At 44.1% G+C, this 20,887-nt stretch overlaps 1 pseudogene; it reads left to right on the forward strand.

The window, feature by feature from the left end:
* Window positions 1-20,887, forward strand: part of LOC120059780 — a 76,132-nt pseudogene that overhangs the window by 28,517 nt on the left and 26,728 nt on the right.

Below are 20,887 nucleotides of genomic sequence, written 5' to 3' on the forward strand. Positions count from 1 at the left end.
ACTGTGCCTTTAAACAGTTTGGAAAATTCCAGAAAATTATGTCATGGCTTTAGAAGCCTCTGATAGGCTAATTGACATCATTTGAGTCAATTGGTGGTGTACCTGTGGATGTATTTCAAGGCCTACCTTCAAACTCAGTGCCTCTTCGCTTGCCATCATGGGAAAATCAAAAGAAATCAGCCAAGACCTCAGAAAAAAATTGTAGACCTCCACAAGTCTGGTTCATCCTTGTGAGCAATTTCCAAACACCTGAAGGTACCACATTCATCTGTACAAACAATAGTGTGCAAGTATAAACACCATGGGACCACGGAGCCGTCATACCGCTCAGGAAGGAGACGCATTCTGTCTCCTAGAGATGAATATACTTTGATACGAAAAGTGCAAATCAATCCCAGAACAACAGCAAAGGACCTTCTGAAGATGCTGGAGGAAACAGGTACAAAGGTATCTATATTCACAGTAAAACGAGTCCTATATCGACATAACCTGAAAGGACGCTCAGCAAGGAAGAAGCCACTGCTTCAAAACCGCCATAAAAAAGCCAGACTACGGTTTGCAACTGCACATGGGAACAAAGATCGTACTTTTTGGAGAAATGTCCTCTGGTCTGATGAAACAAAAATAGAACTGTTTGGCCATAATGACCATCGTTATGTTTGGTTGAAAAAGGGGGATGCTTGCAAGCCGAAGAACACCATCCCAACAGTGAAGCACGGAGGTTGTGGGGGTGTTGTGGGGGTGCTTGGCTGCAGGAGGGACTGGTGCACTTCACAAAATAGATGGCATCATGAGGAAGGACAATTATGTGGATATATTGAAGCAACATCTCAAGACATCAGTCAGGAAGTTAAAGCTTGGTCACAAATGGGTCACCATAATGTGGTGATCCTAACTGAGCTAAGACAGGGAATTTTTACGAAGATTACATGTCAGGAATTGTGAAAAACTGAGTTTAAATGTATTTGTCTAAGGTGTATGTAAACTTCCGACTTCAACTCTAACTAGGAATAAAGTGACATATAATAAACAATGAGATCCTATGCTTTGGGTTGATTTGACCCCCCCTCTCCCCTTTTCCCTTATAGGAGGTGGTCCCGGGGCACCCACGGACCTTGTGACCTCAGAGGTGACCCATTATTCATTTCGTGCCAGCTGGACAGGCCCTGAAGGTCCAGTGGAGAAGTACCGTGTGGAGTACATGACCTTGTCTGGACGCCCTCAGCAGGTACATACCTTTAACCTCCACCCTAACACAAACCTATCAAAGACCAACCCCTCTGTTACTCTTCCCCTATCAGCCCCCCAAACCCCTCTGTCACTCCCCCTCTATCAACCCCCAAACCCCTCTGTCACTCCCCCTCTATCAACACCCAAACCCCTCTGTCACTCCCCCTCTATCACAAATCCCTCTGTCACTCCCACCATGGGCCTGAGGATGGAAGCAAGTTGTAAAGGTTTTGTTCTCATTGACTTACTTGGCTAAATAAAGATAGAAGAGATGACATACTGTAAGTATTCACCCTGACCCCACACCTACCCTACATGTAGCTTTGAGGACATTATGGGCAGTTTTTTGGGAAGACTTTTTCATTGTCCTGGGTTTAGTTCTAGCCTCTGATCTGCCAGAGACTAGAGGGAAACCCCAGAAACTCTCCCACCTCACTTCCTCAAGCTTGTGTTGGCTGCTCAGTATGAGGGTGTTTGGTAAAATGGGTTTGACAGAGGGTAAGACCACAAAATACAAGGCTTTCAATTTAGAGTACTAGTGGCAAAAAAGGTTTGTTTTGTTTATTTCATCCCTTTATCTGACAGCTGCTGGGTCTTGGCTCCAGTGTACTAGAATGGGGTAGCTAACTTCCAACTTCTTGGAATCCAATTTCATTTTTCTAAGTATTTATTTTATTCCAACTCTCATGGTTTTGTGATGCAGTGGTCTAGTGTGTGATCGAGGTTTTGTTTGTTTTTTACTCTTCTAAATAGAAACAGAGTGGGTTGGAAAGTGTAGAGTTTGTTCAGAGTTCCTACAACCAATTTCTGACCCACCACCTGGATTCGGTCCTATGTAGCAAAATTTGAAATTGTGTTTTTTTACATTGGATAAAAGTACATGGTATATCATACACTACAGTTGAGGAACAATGAGAAAGGAATTCTGCTTTGAAAGTTAATGAACTTGTAACCCCACTTTTGAGAAAATGGACCATGAATATTTTGGTACAGCTACTGGAGAGTTCTTCTTTGTCTACACCCATTCACCATCGTTCACACCCTCTTAAGCCATAGCCACACCCATCTCTCTAAGGATTCACAGTGTAGTTAAACAACCAAAGATTTCAAGACTAAAAGTAGTGAAAGTAGAAGCAAAAAGTAGTAGTAAAAATAAACTTGATCTAGTCCTTGGCCTATATCCTAATCTGACTTTGGTGCAGGTCATACTGTTCTTCACATTACCGTATCTGGTAAACAAACACTATATAAAATAAAATCTAAATGTATTTGTCACATGCGCAGGATACAGAAGGTGTAAACGGTACAGTGAAATGGTTACTTGGATAGTGGAGTCTTTTGTTTATACATGTAGCTAGCTAAACAATGAACCATAATCCCAACTCTAATGCCGCGTTCAAAACAACTAGGAACTCCCAAAAAAACTCAGACTGGGAAAAATCGATTCGAATGGTCATCCAACTCGGAATTCAACTCTGGAACTCGGGCCTCTTTCTAGAGCTCCTACACAGATCATACACGTAACGTTACCTAAAGTTAGCTAGCTAGTTATGAGTATACTTTAACTTGCAATGAAAATGACTTTCCACAAAATTGGAAACATATAATATCTAAAAATGTCGCTAGACTCTTACCTGTATACATGGATGAACGCTTCTCCCTTTGTCATGCATGCCACGGTTGCCCTTAGTTTGAAGATGTTATCTGGAGACAAGTGTTTTATACAACAGACTCTCTCCGCATTTGGCAATCATCTCTCTGCTTCCACTTGGCATTCCACTGATTTCAAAACTCAGGCCAACTTCTTCCATGACAACGACACCGTTTCTTCCCCACCATTGTCATCAGAAGACTCTACAATGTCTGGTTCAATGAAAAGGTTTTGACCTAAATCAGTGATTTCCTCATTGTCTGATTCATTTTCAGAGTCAGAGAGAGTCAGCATTGCACGATTAACCTCTCGAAAGTACTTCAACACAATGTTTTCCCACTGAGCTTTGGCAATAGCGCTATTAACTTCAGGGCAGCAATGTTGAGAACAATTGCAAAAAAAATTTGGTTCTTCATGATATCTTTCAAAAAAAGCTGCAGTAGACAGGATTATCCACACATACAGTACTTAGCAGCTCATGTTATAAACAGAAGCATGGCTAGTGGGAAGGTTCCTGTATTTTCCGTGGCTAAACCAACTAGGCTCGTTATTTAACAATTGCATTCGTATTTACAAAAGGCATACACATTTGTTATTAAGGCACATGAAAGTTCACATGTTCCAGCAAGCATTTCTGAAAAACAAAAAAACTTTCAAATGCCTCTCCTGTAAAGTAGTGACGTGCAACATACGCTTAGCTTCCAGAAACGGGTCATATTTCTGGTTCAATGAAAAACAGTAGCATCAACACAGGAAACACTGATAGCTGTACTTTGTTGTATTGTTTGGCTTATTTGTCCTCCAACAGAAACCAACCTTTCCATGCTTGTCAATGGGGTTACTTAAAATAGACATCCCAAGTCATTCTACAACCTCATACTGTATTCGCCTGGTTCATGTTTACTCTTGTTGTCTGGTTGTAGATGTTTGTTGATGGCTCTGTGACCACAGCCATCCTACCTAACCTGAACCCACTGACTGAGTATCTGGTCAACGTCTACTCTGTCATCGGAGAGGAGAGCAGCGACCCACTGAAGGGCTCTGATACCACCTGTGAGTCCTAATCTGTTTTTCTGTGTTCTTCTTTGATGCACTATACTGTACCTGTCCATTACTGTCCTTTAACATACCTGTATGTCCCACACGTAATCTCTATAGGATCAACAATGGATGTCTTTGAGACTGTAAAACAAGTCTTCTTCCATTACATTCAGCACACCACTGTGACTGTATGGATGTTCCTGTGGTGCTTGTGCGGTCCCTGTTTTCAACGTTAAAGAAAGAACAACACTGTCTTATTTATGATACCATATAAGGCTGATATTATTGTAATCAAAGGGGGAAACACCGTTTCAAACTCAAAACCAAGCTGTTGTTCTGCGCCCACTATGTGCATCAAGAATGAGTTTTTTTTTATGTTGTTCTTCGCTATTCTTTTATTTGTCCTCTAGAATAGCGTGATTTTATGAAGCAATTTTCTTTATGAGTTATTTCTCCATAAAAGCTCCTATAAAATACCTCATTGTTTAGTTCTCACTACTTGAATAGGCACATGACATCTGCATGGCTACATTTCACTGCAAACATTTTGTTTTTGGATGGGATTGTGTGTGTTTAGAATCTAAGTGTTTCCCTCTCCCTCTTCCCATGTCCAGTGCCCCTCAGCGCAGTGAGGAAGATGATCATCTATGAGGAGCGTCCCACCACCATGAGGGTGAAGTGGGAGGAAGCAGTGGGTGCCACGAACTACATGCTACTCTACAGAGCCATCAACGCCACAGAGCCCTCCGTGGAGAAAGAGGTGAGACGGCAACTGAGAGAGAAAGAGAGAGACGCCAGACCAACTGTTGCACTGACACACATACACGGATGCTGCCAATGACCGGATATACCGGTCCCCTGCCAATGTCTCCTGACAGCATGCAGATGTCAAGGAGCAGTGATGAATAACTTTCCTTTTATGGATGCAGAGACAACAAAACACAGAATTATTTATTACATTTTTTATCTTACTCTGGCATGATATTAGTTCCTGAGGTGTCAAATCAAGAGGATTAGATCATCTGTAGTATTGGCAAACACTTAGATAAGTTATATGACACTTGACACTGCCTAAGACCCTTAATCTGTGGAAACATGTTCATCCAAACTGCCTGTCTGAACGACAGTGAGCCTTGTAAACTAATGTTTGTTCCGTCATGGTACTCCCCTGCAGATGAGAGTTGGAGGGGACACGACTGATGTCCAGTTGGTGCAGCTGATCCCCAACACGGCCTACACTCTGTCTGTCTTAGCCCTGCATGGACAGTCAGCCAGCGACCCCCTGACCAAGCAAGGAGTCACATGTACGTACAGAACAGTACTCTTCTACCTTCAAATGTTGTTATTAATGTTTTGCGCTCAGTGCCCTAAGGGAGGGTAAGGCACGACAGATCCTAACTCGTATAGAGTAAATCAAGTCTCCTCACTCCCTAGTTTATGGAATGAAAGGGATTAAAGTAATAATGTAATTTGGTGAGCCTCATGATCTGTATCTCTGTCCCCTCTGTAGTGCCCATGCCCCCTGCGGGAGAGCTGAGGGTCAGAGACGTTACCCACAGCACCCTGAAGATGAACTGGGATGCTGCTCCAGGTGCCGTCCTCAAATACATCATCACCTACACGCCTGATGAGGGAGAGGCCAAAGAGGTGAGATACGACAATCACAATACATCTGTTGGATACAGACGGCAGTGAAAGGAATACTCTGTACTCTACATACTCCCTCTGGGGGCAGAAACATATGCCTAGCTTCCTCTCCTACTGGTCACAGCAGACACCAGCTCCTGTGCTGAGCACATTCTCTGTTTATGTCAGCTAGCAGATTGATATTGATATTTTTTACACATCATTTGAGATATGACATTAGACAGCGTAATGGGAAGGGCAGCTGGTGACAAGGGTATGCAGTGGACCTCTGGGGCTGTGCTATTTGACCGGGAGCCTGGTGGAAGGATCACACCACTGGACCGGGAGCCTGGTGCAAGGATCACACCATTGGAGCGGGAGCCTGGTGGAAAGATCACACCATTGGACCAAGAGCCTGGTGGAAGGATCACCCCACTGGACCGGGAGTCTGGTGGAAGGATCACACCACTGACAGAGAAGGAATGACCTCCTGTACCAAATGCCATGATCGTGCGATTCCTGAGTACTGAAAAGAAACAGAGAAGTTTATTGTGCATTTAGAAATATGTTTGGGGTACTTTTCCAGTGCAGTATGTTTGTGCTTGACTGTCATATATATATATATTTATATTATTTTTTTTACTTGATTGTTTGTCTCCACCTCTGCGTGTGCTAAGGATTTACACATGAAGTGGAGATAACATGCTGTCTCGTCAGATGTATACAAAGACGCCCACAGTTTCTCTCACAGATTCTTTGGAACTCATCAATGAGAACGGAAAATTATTTTGGAAGGCATTCAACATGACCATGATGAGGAAAACAGAATTACTCATGACAAACCCTAACCCTCCATTTACAAAATAATGCAATAGTTATTCAGTTGTTAATACAAGTAAATGATTTAACATGGTTTACACTGGAATAATGTGACAGACTGTAGGGCTTGATGTAAACAGAGATGTTGTTTTGGTCTGCAGCTTGAAGTGGGGGGAGGTGTGACCTCCAAGGCCCTGGACAACCTGATCTCTCAGACTGAGTATGTCCTGGCTGTAACCCCCATCTACAATGATGGAGCTGGAAACCCCATGCTCAACACAGCCATCACAGGTACAGTCACACAGCCTATGTGAGGGTTAACACACTGGGGTTACACTCCATGGAAGTCCTACTCAGTACTATAGGCCCCAAAAACTTTTGGGCCCTAGTTATAGGGTATAGTGATGTTTTTGTTATAGGGTATAGTGATGTTTTTGTTATAGGGTATAGTGATGTCTTTTTTATAGGGTATAGTAATGTCCTAGTTATAGGGTATAGTGATGTCCTAGTTATAGGGTATAGTGATGTCCTAGTTATAGGGTATAGTGATGTCCTAGTTATAGGGTATAGTGATGTCCTAGTTATAGGGTATAGTGATGTCCTAGTTATAGGGTATAGTGATGTCCTAGTTATAGGGTATAGTGATGTCCTAGTTATAGGGTATAGTGATGTCCTAGTTATAGGGTATAGTGATGTCCTAGTTATAGGGTATAGTGATGTCCTAGTTATAGGGTATAGTGATGTCCTAGTTATAGGGTATAGTGATGTCCTAGTTATAGGGTATAGTGATGTCCTAGTTATAGGGTATAGTGATGTCCTAGTTATAGGGTATAGTGATGTCCTAGTTATAGGGTATAGTGATGTTATAGGGTATAGTGATGTCATAGTTATAGGGGTCATCCCCCTCTTCAAAGGGGGAGACACTCTAGACCCAAACTGTTATATACCTATATCCATCCTGCCCTGCCTTTCTAAAATATTCTAAATCCAAGTTAATAAACAGATCATCGACCATTTCGAATCCCACCGTACCTTCTCCATTATGCAATCTGGTTTCCAAGCTGGTCATGGGTGTACCTCAGCCACGCTCAAGGTCCTAAACGATATCATAACCGCCATCGATGAAGACAGTACTGTGCAGCCGTCTTCAACGACCTGGCCAAGGCTTTCGACTCTGTCAATCACCACATTCTTATCGGCAGACTCAATAGCCTTGGCTTCTCAAATGACTGCCTCGCCTGGTTCACCAACTACTTCTCAGATAGAGTTCAGTGTGTCAAATCGGAGGGCCTGTTGTACGGACCTCTGGCAGTCTCTATGGGGGTGCCACAGGGCTTAATTCTCGGGCCGACTCTTTTCTCTGTATATATCAATGATGTCGCTCTTGCTGCTGGTGATTCTCTGATCCACATCTACACAGACGACACCATTCTGTATACATCTGGCCCTTCTTTGGACACTGTGCTAACAAACCTCCAAATGAGCTTCAACGCCATACAGCACTCCTTCCGTGGCCTTCAACTGCTTTTAAATGCTAGTAAAACTAAGTGCATGCTCTTCAACCGATTGCTGCCCGCACCCTCCCGCCCGACTAGCATCACTACTCTGGACGGTTCTGACCTAGAATATGTGGACAACTACAAATACCTAGTTGTCTGGCTAGACTGTAAACTCTCCTTCCAGACTCATATTAAACATCTCTAATCCAAAATGAAATCTAGAATCGGCTTCCTATTTCGCAACAAAGCATCCTTCACTCATGCCGCCAAACATATCCTCGTAAAACGGACTATCCTGCCGATCCTTGACTTCGGCGATGTCATTTACAAAATAGCCCCCAACACTCTACTTATCAAACTGGATGTAGTCTATCACAGTGCCATCCATCCAAAACCCCATATACTACCCACCACTGCGACCTCTATGCTCTCGTTGGCTGGCCCTCACTTCATATCCATCGCCAAACCTGCTGGCTCCAGGTCATCTATAAGTCTTTGCTAGGTAAAGCCCCGCCTTATCTCACCATAGCAACACCCACCCGTAGCACGCGCTCCAGCAGGTATATTGCACTGGTCATCCCCAAAGCCAACACTTCCTTTGGCCGCCTTTCCTTCCAGTTCTCTGCTGCCAATGACTGGAACGAAGAGCAAAAATCTGGAGTTTTATATCTCCCTCTCTAACTTTAAGCATCAGCTGTCAGAGCAGCTTACCGATCACTGTACCTGTACACAGCCAATCTGTAAATAGCACACCCGACTACCACATCCCCATATTATTACTTACCCTCTTGCTCTTTTGCTCCCCAGTATATCTCTACTTGCACATCATCATCTGCACATATATCTCTTCGGTATTAATGCTAAATTGTAATTATTTTCACCTCTATGGCCTATTTATTGCCTACCTCCCTACTCTTCTACATTTGCACACACTGTACTACCTCATCCCCATATCTATTTTTCTTTTGTGTTATTGACTGTATGTTTGTTTATGTGTAACTCTGTGTTGTTGTTTTTGTCGCACAAGATGCTTTATCTTGGCCAGATCTCAGTTGTAAATGAGAACTTGTTCTCAACTGGCCTACCTGGTTAAATAAAGGTGAAATAAAAATAAAATAAATAAATAGTTATAGGGTATAGTAATGTCATAGTTATAGGGATGTCATAGTATTTAAATTATATATATTTTTTAATTACCCCTTTTTCTCCCCAATTTCGTAATATCTGATTGGTAGTTACAGTCTTGTCCCATTGCTGCAACTCCCCTATGGACTCTGGAGAGGCAAAGGTAAAGAGCCATGCGTCCTCCGAAACACGACCCTGTTAAGCCGCACTGCTTCTTGACACACTACTGTGTGTCGGAGGAAACACCGTCCAGCTGGCGGCTGAAATCAGCTTGCAGGCGCTCGGCCCACCACAAGGAGTCTCTAGAGCGCGATGGTACAAGGAAATCCCGGTCGGCCAAACCCTCCCCTAACCCGGACAACACTGGGCCAATTGTACGCCGCTTCATGGGTCTCCTGGTCACGGCCAGCTGTGAAACAGCCTGGGATCGAACCCGGGTCTGTAGTGACGCCTCAAGCACTGCTGCGCCACTCAGGAGTACAGAGAGGCCATAGTTATAGGGTGTAGTGATGCCCCAGTTATAGGGTATGGTAATGGCATGGCAATCTCTCCCATTTAATTTTTCCTTTCTTCTGTGTAGATGTTGTTCCTGCTCCTAAGAACCTGCGTTTCTCTGAGGTGACCCAGACCAGCTTCAGAGCCGACTGGGACCATGGGGCCCATGACGTGGCCCTCTATCGTATCGGCTGGACTAAGAAAGGAGAAACCAACTTTCAATATGTAAGACAACCATCCAGGTGGTTTGCACTTATACAAAATCGTGACATTAGATTTTGATTGACTATGTACAGAATATTGGTATAATGTACAGAGTTTGATTATTCTTGGTATTCTCAATAAAGTTGTGATTAGGAAGCATTGCCGACATATATTCCATATGCCCTGTTGTGTTGTGTCTCCCAGTCTATAAGCCCTGTTGTTTCGTGTCTCCCAGTCTATAAGCCCTGTTGTTTTGTGTCTACCAGTCTATAAGCCCTGTTGTGCTGGGTCTCTCAGTATATAAGCCCTGTTGTGTCGTGTCTCCCAGTCTATAAGCCCTGTTGTGTTGTGTCTCCCAGTCCATAAGCCCTGTTGGTTCTCCCAGTCTATAAGACATGTTGTGTCTACCAGTCTATAAGCCCTGTTGTGTTGTGTCTCCCAGTCCATAAGCCCTGTTGGTTCTCCCAGTCTATAAGACATGTTGTGTCTACCAGTCTATAAGCCCTGTTGTGTTGTGTCTCCCAGTTTATAAGCCCTTTTGTGCTGTGTCTCCCAGTCTATAAGCCCTGTTGTGCTGTATCTCCCAGTCTATAAGCCCTGTTGTGTTGTTTCTCCCAGTCCATAGGACCTGTTGTGTCTCCCAGTCTATAAGCCCTGTTGTGTTGTGTCTCCCAGTCTATAAGCCCTGTTGTGTTGTGTCTCCCAGTCTATAAGCCCTGTTGTGCTGTGTCTCCCAGTCCATAAGCCCTGTTGTGTCTCCCAGTCTATAAGCCCTGTTGTGTTGTGTCTCCCAATCTATAAGCCCTGTTGTGTCTCCCAGTCTATAAGCCCCGTTGTGTTGTGTCTCCCGGTCTATAAGCCCTGTTGTGTCTCCCAGTCTATAAGCCCTGTTGTGTCTCCCAGTCTATAAGCCCTGTTGTGTTGTGTCTCCCAGTCTCTAAGCCCTGTTGTGTCTCCCAGTCTATAAGCCCTGTTGTGTTGTGTCTCCCAGTCTATAAGACCTGTTGTGTCTCCCAGTCTATAAGCCCTGTTGTGTTGTGTCTCCCAGTCTCTAAGCCCTGTTGTGTCTCCCAGTCTATAAGCCCTGTTGTGTTGTGTCTCCCAGTCTATAAGGCCTGTTGTGTCTCCCAGTCTATAAACCCGGTTGTGTCTCCCAGTCTATATGCCCTGTTGTGTTGTGTCTCCCAGTCTATAAGCCCTGTTGTGTTGTGTCTCCCAGTCTATAAGCCCTGTTGTGTCTCCCAGGCTATACGCCCTGTTGTGTTGTGTCTTCCAGTCTATAAGCCCTGTTGTGTTGTGTCTCCCAGTCTATAAGCCCTGTTGTGTTGTGTCTCCCAGTCTATAAGCCCTGTTGTGTTGTGTCTCCCAGTCTATAAGCCCTGTTGTGTTGTGTCTCCCAGTCTATAAGCCCTGTTGTGTTGTGTCTTCCAGTCTATAAGCCCTGTTGTGTCTCCCAGTCTATAAGCCCTGTTGTGTTGTGTCTCCCAGTCTATAAGCCCTGTTGTGTTGTGTCTCCCAGTCTATAAGCCCTGTTGTGTTGTGTCTCCCAGTCTATAAGCCCTGTTGTGTCTCCCAGTCTATAAGCCCTGTTGTGTTGTGTCTCCCAGTCTATAAGCTCTGTTGTGTTGTGTCTCCCAGTCTATAAGCCCTGTTGTGTCTCCCAGTCTATAAGCCCCGTTGTGTTGTGTCTCCCAGTCTATAAGCCCTGTTGTGTTGTGTCTCCCAGTCTATAAGCTCTGTTGTGTTGTGTCTCCCAGTCTATAAGCCCTGTTGTGTTGTGTCTCCCAGTCTATAAGCTCTGTTGTGTTGTGTCTCCCAGTCTATAAGCCCTGTTGTGTCTCCCAGTCTATATGCCCCGTTGTGTTGTGTCTCCCAGTCTATAAGCCCTGTTGTGTTGTGTCTCCCAGTCTATAAGCCCTGTTGTGTCTCCCAGTCTATATGCCCCGTTGTGTTGTGTCTCCCAGTCTATAAGCCCTGTTGTGTTGTGTCTCCCAGTCTATAAGCCCTGTTGTGTTGTGTCTCCCAGTCTATAAGCCCTGTTGTGTCTCCCAGTCTATAAGCTCTGTTGTGTTGTGTCTCCCAGTCTATAAGCCCTGTTGTGTTGTGTCTCCCAGTCTATAAGCCCTGTTGTGTCTCCCAGTCTATAAGCTCTGTTGTGTTGTGTCTCCCAGTCTATAAGCCCTGTTGTGTTGTGTCTCCCAGTCTATAAGCCCTGTTGTGTTGTGTCTCCCAGTCCATCCTGAACAGTGATGAGACCAGTAACGTGTTGGAAAAGCTGCAACCAGACACTATGTACGACGTGTCCATCACCGCCATCTACCCTGACGAGTCTGAGAGTGAGGACCTGCTGGGCAGCCAGAGAACATGTAAGATAAGTTAATTATCTAATCTAATGCATTACAATAAATACATATTAGGAGCTGCCCATGCAGATCAGATTTACTAACAATAACTCTTTATATTTCTGTTTCCCTCTGCAGTGTCCAAGGTTATTTTCACCCCTGGTAAGTTTATTTGTTGTAATCAAACATAAATCCATACAGCACTCATAGAGATAATTCATTTGAATCAAATACATGTATTTTTATCAAAGTGTCACCATCCAGAAGTTAGGTGATCTGTGTTGATTGGATGTGTGTTTACGTCAGAGTTTATGTTGTTGTTTATGATGTTGTGTTCGTGCCCAGCCCCCACAGGGCCTCCTCAGAACCTGCAGGTGTTCAATGCCACGACCATCACTCTGACCGTCAAATGGGACCACGCCCCTGGTCGTGTCCAGAACTACAAGATCACATACGTCCCCACCGCCGGGGGCAAGACCCAGTCGGTAAAACCAGGACCAGCCAGTAGCCACACGAGTCAGCTTAGGGCATCACAATTCCAAGCTGTTCATAGTGCTGACATCAGCGTTTAATCCTAACCATCCTCTGGATGATGAAAGGATAAGGAAGGGAGACCTTGTAGCATGACACAGAGGCACTTTGTTTGTGTGATGGGAAGATAATAGTTCCCACCAGAATGTTCAGATGACACAATTTAAAGCTATAACACACAGCAATTTTTGCATTATAATTTCTGAAAATGTCCATAATATATCTACCGCTAATAGTGGAAGGATCATTTTTTACAGTATTACTTAACCGCTGTGTTGTGATTGGCTGTGATATTTCAGTTTATGTGCGTAAACAAGCACTGAATGAATAGTGTAGGGAATTATTGTACCATCTAAATTGCTGTGAAATATATTTTCAATAACAAAAAAACATTTTTACAGCTGTTTGAAGCTGGTGGACCAAAACCTCTGTTTGAAGCTTGTGGACCTTCGTTTTGGTCAACCATTTTCAAACAGCTGTAAAAACTATATTTTTTGTTATTGAAAAGATATTTCACAGTGATTTAGATGGTACAATGATTTCCTACACTATTCAGTGCTTGTTTTCTCACATAAACTGAAATTGAGTGAACAATGTAGAATTTCACCAACCAGGAAATGACAGCGCGATTTTCACTAGATAACACAGCCACAAAGTCGGAACAGCTTTCCCAGTTTGACAATAGATAGATGAATATCACAGCCAATCACAACACTGGCGGGTAAGGAATACTGTGAAACACTATCATTCCACTATTAGCACCAGATATAGTATGGACATTTTCTGAAATTACAATGCAAGAATGTAAAAAATATAAGGCGAGCAATGTCGGAGTCCGGAGTGTGTATATATATATGTGATGGGATGTATAGACATTATGGACAGTATGTGGATAGAATATGTAGTATATCTGAAGAATACGTAGGATAGAATAGTATATGTACAGCAATAGTTGAAAAGGATGACCTTGACTAGAATACAGTATATACATATGAAATTAGTAAAACAGTATGTAAACATTATTCATGTGACTAGTGTTCCATGTCTATGTACATAGGACAGCAGCCTCTAAGGTGCAGGGTTGAGTAATCGGGTGGTAGCCGGTTAGTGACAGTGACTACTGTAAATTCAGGGCAAGATACTGAGTGGAGGCCAACTAGTGATGGCTATTTAACAGTCTGATGGCCTTGATATAGAATATGTTTTTCAGTCTCTCGGTCCCAGCTTTGATGCATTTTAGAAACACGTGGTGGTCAGGAACCTTGACCAGAGCTCCAGGGGAGTGGGGTTATCAGTGTGGAGAGATGGAGGAGAAGGGGGGGCAGAGATGGAATGTCGGCCCAGCAGGGTTGAGGGTGTATGTGTATGTGCGTGTGTGTGTTAATGTAACAGGACAGGGAGTGTGGTACCAAGGGGATCGTTGACTGCAGACAGTGTTTACAGGGTCCTTCAAGTTGTCTGGCATCGCTGCTGCTCCACTCTATAGAGCTGGATAGTAGTTTAGACAGAAAGGCTTTTCTCCTCAGGCCAGATGTTTAGGCGCTTAGAGTTTGCATGATGTGGAGGCACACAGAGAGAGATCCAGTAAATGGAAGGAAGCAGTTAGAGAATTTCACTCTCTCATCAGTCTTGTCTGTGAAGTGATAGGCCTACCATATTGGAGTCAAGGGTAGCTAGCGCTATGTCAGTTATTTGTCCATTCAGAGTTTCCATTCCCATGCAGAATGGATGAAATGTTTTCCCTTTTTTAATTAGAGGACAGAACCCAGTTCTGTTCAGTGGCCGTCCGTCCCTCGGTTGCTGTGATGATATCACACGCTAAACATTGAGGCATTGTTGGAAAGCTGGAAGCTAATGAGCCAAGCTTAGCCAAGTGTTTTTGGTTCATTGACAGATCTTCAACAAGTATGGAGAGCTCAAGAGGCTCCGCTTTGATTCATTTGTGACAAAAAGTCTGCGTAGGAAATGGGAGACACTGATGATACGTTTTCACCAGGCATGCTGTCAGTGGTTAACTTACTCTGTGGAGGACAAGAAAAAAACTAGAAAACTCACACACGCACGCACGCACACGCACACACACACAGGGTTTACTCAGTCAGCCGTCTCTGTGAGGCGATGCAACCCAACATAGTTCCTTTTAATACAGCAGCTCCTTGATCAGAAACAATGCAGTAAATTCATCAATCATACCTCTTTAAACAACCCATCCCACTGTTAGGGCCATTAGAGTACAGCTTTACCTTAGATCTTGCTCACTACAATAGCAAAGTGCAAAAATGCTCGATGAATCCTCTGACAATTTTTTTTAACAGTCTGGTATTTCTCAACCTGCATTCTTTCCATCAAGTCTCTGACACTGACATAAACTGTCAAGGGAGAGAAGCTGGAATCAGAGACATCCACATCCAATAAGATAATACAACTCTTTTTCCTATGTCATCTCTTCTGAGGCCACATTGAATGGACTATTTGACGCATTTGTAATCTGAAGGGAATATTACAAGAATTTAGAGTTGATCCAATAATTGCGAAATGAGTCGACCCTTAGGCCTTGAGTGTGATCATGGACCAGGTGAGCAAAGTGAGGGTCCTTCCGTCTTCTCTCCCAGTCATTTCAATCTGTCTTCATTCCCCAACAGACGCAGATTGGAGGGAAGAAGAACACGGTGCTGCTTCCCAAGCTGACCCCCGACACTCCCTACTCCATCACCGTGTCAGCCATCTACAGCAACGGGGAGAGCAAGGACATCTCTGGCAACGGAAAAACCAGTGAGTGACCTACTGTAACTGGGGCCTCGCTAAGGCCTTCATGATTACATCATGTTCCCTTTTGTCCTCTCAGCTTCACCAGGGAACCGGGGTTACATTTGTAACCTAGATGCTGATGTTAAAGATGCCCTAAATACTGTGTTTGTAAAACATTGATTTTACGCCTACCACTTGCCACTTCTGTACCTCTACTTACATTTTAACATCTGTAGCTCATTGTTGTCATTTAACATAGTATGAATCCTAAAACCTCCTTTCTTCTCTCTCTCCAGAGCCTCTGGGTGGAGTGCGGAGCCTCCAGGTCACTGACCCTACCACCAGCACCCTGAACGTCCAATGGGAGGCCGCCGAGGGCAATGTGCGCCAGTACAAGATCTACTATGTGCCCACCGCTGGAGGAGCTGAGGAAGTGGTAGGCTGGGCCACCTCTAACCAATCACTACCGAATCTCCACTATGGCATGCATACTCTTTCATTATCACATCCATTATCTAATGCTGAAAGAATACAAACACCAATACACTGATACTTCACAGATTCACTCAGACAGTCAAACATACTTGCAAAATACTACTCCTTTACCAGACCTTTTCTCTCTCTTTTTAATCGTGTTTTATGACGTTTTTCCAAATTTCATATAGACAGATCACTTCTGTGTAGCTTTGTGACTCAGTCCTGTTGTGTGGTTGTATCTACAGGCCCAGGTGTCTGGTAGCACCACCAACACTGTGCTGAAGAACCTGATGTCTGACACCCTCTACACCGTCACTGTGGTCCCTCTCTACCCCCCTGGAGAGGGCAAACGCATGTCTGAGAACGGCAAGACACGTGAGTCCACGTACAGGTTTACTGTTAGGATGGTTCACGTTATCTAGTATAGATGACCTGCCTCAACAACCCTTTTCTCATGACGTACCATGGTCAATTTAATGAAGGAGCCTGTGTACAATATAAAATAGTTATATTTCTACCAGTCTTGGTACAGCATTTCCTGAGGAGAAGATTGTGCAGTGTGCTAAGGCTACAATATATGATAATGAGTTGGGTTTTTGTTTGGTCATTCTTTGAGACCTGGCATTTCTGTAGAGCATGCACTCTCTGGTCTAGTGTATTGGCTTGCTTACTCCTTATGCCAGTAAACTCTTGTAATGAGCCCAAAATATGTCCCAGTTTTATTGTAGCGGAATTTTCCTACTAAATTAAGCGAACCCCTTTTATTTCTGGGGGCAATGCCAAAAAGATCTAACATGTTTTTGGTTGTCATCTGTTTACAGCTAAAATGTCCAATGCCATGCTAGATAGTATGATTCACTGTAGACACTATATTTAGTTTATTAGCTGGTTACCATCCATTTTGAACAGATCATCCCTCTTCCAGTTTCTTCCACAATTATATTTCTCCACTCAGTATGACTCAGTCTTTAGTGGGCTGATTGCACAGGAAGGAATTCCTCTGTGTTGGCAACACTAGTGATGTCTCCAGCCTTAAGGTAATGGGGTCCGTTTATGGGGTGTAATGACTGGTAGTGGTTGTGGTAGCACGGCTGGGGGGATAGCATGACGTGAGTAATTTGCTCCTCCCATGGAAAAAACTAGAGGAGGGAAGAGAATGAATTGAGAGTATTTTTTCACTTTCCATTCATCAGCCTTCTCTAGACTGGCTATATTTATCAAAAGTCACTGTATGTCATTACTGTTACTGGTACCAAAGCCATAGCCTAATGGTCTTCTGTCTATCCTGTTGTTAGGTTCATCTGTCCTGTATTAAATCCATCAGAATGTACCCCAAGGGACACCGATCAATGATAGCTTTCAAGCTTTTGATCTCTGTCAGAATTATAGGACTCTACATCTTGCTTCTTCAATTTCAATGGAATCTATATTTCTTCAGGCAGTCTGACAAATGATGCTAATCAAATCTATCAATTTGTGATAAAAAAAATAAAAAATATTGATATTGATGTGGACTATCCATTGATGCTGTGCTTTCAGGGTGAAGCCCAGGACTTTTGTTACTTATTTCTGGCCAATACTTCTGGTCTCTAAGAAAAGAAGCTCCCCATGTACTTCCCACTCTGTCTTTATGAGTGTACAATGCTGAGTGGTACAAAGACTGGAAACATCATACTAGTCAACTAGTATGTATTGTACATAGACCAAGTGAACGCTTGGATGGCTTCAAGGTGAACATTCCCTAGTGTCTGATTCAGCCATCAATAATTTAGTTGGACTCTCTAATACATTTTTTCAGCTGCTGTTCTCTTCCCACTCACCCCCACTCTCTTCTTTCCCCATCTCTCCCTTTCTTTCTCTCTCTCCTCCTCCCTCCATCCCTCTCTCTCTTTCTCTCTCTCCACAGTGGAGCGTACCCCCGTGAGGAACATCCAGGTCTTCGGCCCCACCACCAACACCCTGAATGTGCGCTGGGATCCCGCCTCAGGCAAGGTCGTGCAGTACAGGGTTGTCTACGCCCCCCTGAGCGGCACCAAGCCCTCAGAGTCGGTGAGTCACCACCAGGGAGACCCATAGGGTCTCTGATTAACCCCGCCCCAGGTCAGAGGTCAAATGTTAATGTCCAGTGACTTGGGGTGTGTGCAGGGGTGGCCGAGTGGAATGCTTCGGTCCATTTACAGATTTTCATCACTACAGCTCTTTGTGAAGGAACAGAACAACATCAACCTGTTTGTGCTCCACATCGACTGTCTTTCTGGTGGGGGTTCTTATTTAACAGTCTATTACTGGTTTAAGGCCACATTTTCATGTTCATTAATTAAAACAGGAAGCTGTCTGGGCTTTTTCCCCTCCTTATCTGGCTTGACGGTGCCCACATCTGGAGTTATAAAGGATGTCACAAACAACTAATAAACTGCTACTTGACATTGCACAAACAGCCACATCTGTGAGAAACATTGAGACACTGAGACCCTGTTTTGACTTAACAGGTCTTTAAAGAGTGATGCTGTTCCATTTTATTGATAGCTAGAAGTACTCTCTTTGTTCTTATAAAGCCACAACATTGTGTTTCTGGGGGAATATTATGATGGACTTGGGCTGGGCTTTTCCAGTGCCAGGGCCAGCTTTCCACATCAGCAGCCATGTGGCCAGTGTCACGATGCACCATCACATTTAACACAGGGAGGTTAGGTGTATGCACTACTAGATTAGGAAAGCAGCCATGTCATATTGGGTTTACTCCTCGAGAAGAACATTTTGCTATTAATCCCTCCAAAGCGATGACCGACGTAAGGGTTCGATGACATTTGTCAAAAACAGTCCCATCAGAGACACAGAGATAGAGATACACACATTGAACACAACACAATTGTGTTTGGGGTCAAAGGGAGAGAGGGAAACCAAATACCAGGTGGGTGGACTCCTGTATATTTTGTATTGTATGTGATACTAGGACAAGGCAGGTAGATGAGAAGATCAGGGTAGAGGCTGATAACCTTTGATAATGTTATCAAGAGACAGAGAAGTGGGGTCTGGTATGTGAGAACACAGACACACAGAGATGAGCACCAGCCAGTGAGGACAGAGCAGAGGAGCCAGGCTGCTGTAAGCCACTGTCAACACATTACGTTAGTTACTCAGTGTGTTATTGCCCTGACTGTCTGGAGGGGCCATACATCATTGACATAAAATTCATACTTGTGTTCCCCCATTCACTGAGCACTGAGAAGTATCAATACAAGTGGTTGTTGAGTGAGGTGAGGTGAGAACGAGTTGATAGAGGTGTCACACTGAAACCGCTGTCAGGTTGTCAGACTGGGGGGTCATAGTGAGTGTCAGAGCTGCCAGGACCGTGGGTCAAACAGCATTACAGCATGATTGCTGTTTTCCCCCTACAGCTGATACACTTTTCAGACAGGACTCTTCTCCCCCATCTGGATGTGTCAGTGTAGGCTAGCCTAATTGATGTAGAATAATGTTGATAGTTACAGCTATCCTTGTTATTACTATTAATGCTTGTCTTCATCATAATTTCTCTAGTTTTGAGAATCAAACGTGTGGGTGCGAGAGTTGTAGTTTGATTGAATCCAACCCACTGTAATGCATGCTGGAGACTGTGATTGGTCCTTCAGTGCTGACCTCTGTGTCTCTATCCCCTCTGGTCAGATCCTGGTTCCTGGGACCTCCACCACCACCCTGCTGGAGCAGCTGGTCCCGGACACGCCTTACAACGTGGGAGTGGTCGCCATCTATGCCAACGGAGAAGGACCACCGGCTGAAGACAAGGGCACAACACGTAAGATCCAGTATATACTATCTATCATATATAAGATCCTATTGCCTTTACATGTTTATCCACATCCAAGTATATGCTTGATATTGTGCTAACGTCTTTATTATCCCCGTCCCAGTTCCCCGCAGTGGCCCTAGGAACATGCGTGTTTATGATGCCACTACCAGCTCTCTGACCGTGGCATGGGAACATGCTGAGGGACCTGTGCAGCAGTATAAGATTACCTACGCCCCCACCACTGGAGACCCCATCGAGGAGCACGTAAGCACCTATATTGCTGCTATTTCTGATGATACCCTCATCAAACACCATCTTGATGAGTCTACAGCATGAATTAGAGTGTGGCCCAAGGCGCAGTGTGGGGAGGTTGTCAGGATCCTTATTTCTCCTCTGTTTGAAGTACCTGTTGAATAGTATTAATGAACAGTAATACAATGTTTTGCCTGTGTGTCCTGTAGACCATGGTTCCTGGGAACAGAAATAGCGTCATCCTGCCCAACCTGGATGCAGACACTCCCTATAAGATCAACGTGCAGGCCATCTACCCTGACGGACCAGGGGGAGATCTGGATGGAGACGGGCATACAGGTACACTAGCACATTCTATGCTTGGTCCACTATTCAACATGATAGACAAACAGACGCACACAGTTCTCCACAAACACAGTTGCTCGCAGACACATACTGTAAGTTACAGTCACACACAGACACATTCACAGTACAGGAGTTTTATAAACTCAGCCAGTGATTATTATCCTGGATGTCAGAAACATGGCTTCAGTTCAGTCTGCCTGTGAATACCAGAAACTTTTGAACTGGCTGTCCTCCAATGTTAGATCTCACACTAGAGCTGCCCAATACCCAGTCTCATTTCCTCTAACAAATTACACCACATCAAAGCAAAGTCATAGCTTGGGACTGCATGGCTGTGATATTAATGTTAAAAATGTTGTAATATGTTTTTAATATGTTTTGACGGTCTGTATTTTCTTCCCCACAGTTGGCATGCTAGGACCTCAGAATCTGAGAGTGTCAGATGAGTGGTACACTCGCTTCAGGGTGTCCTGGGACGCAGCACCCTCCAGAGTGGTGGGCTACAAACTGGTCTACTCACCTGAAGGTCAGATAGCTACTATTTTACTCTTCTAATATACTATTATATTCAGCTGTGAAAGAAGATTCACTTGGCTTACTTAATATACATATCCAGCTATAGAAGAAAGTCACAGATGTGATTGTTATTGACCTGGAGTTTCCCTGTCTGTGCCTACTGTTATTGACCTGGAGTGTCCCTGTCTGTGTCTGC

The sequence above is a fragment of the Salvelinus namaycush genome, chromosome 15 (assembly GCF_016432855.1).
Source record: "Salvelinus namaycush isolate Seneca chromosome 15, SaNama_1.0, whole genome shotgun sequence".
In the NCBI taxonomy this organism is placed as follows: domain Eukaryota; kingdom Metazoa; phylum Chordata; class Actinopteri; order Salmoniformes; family Salmonidae; genus Salvelinus; species Salvelinus namaycush.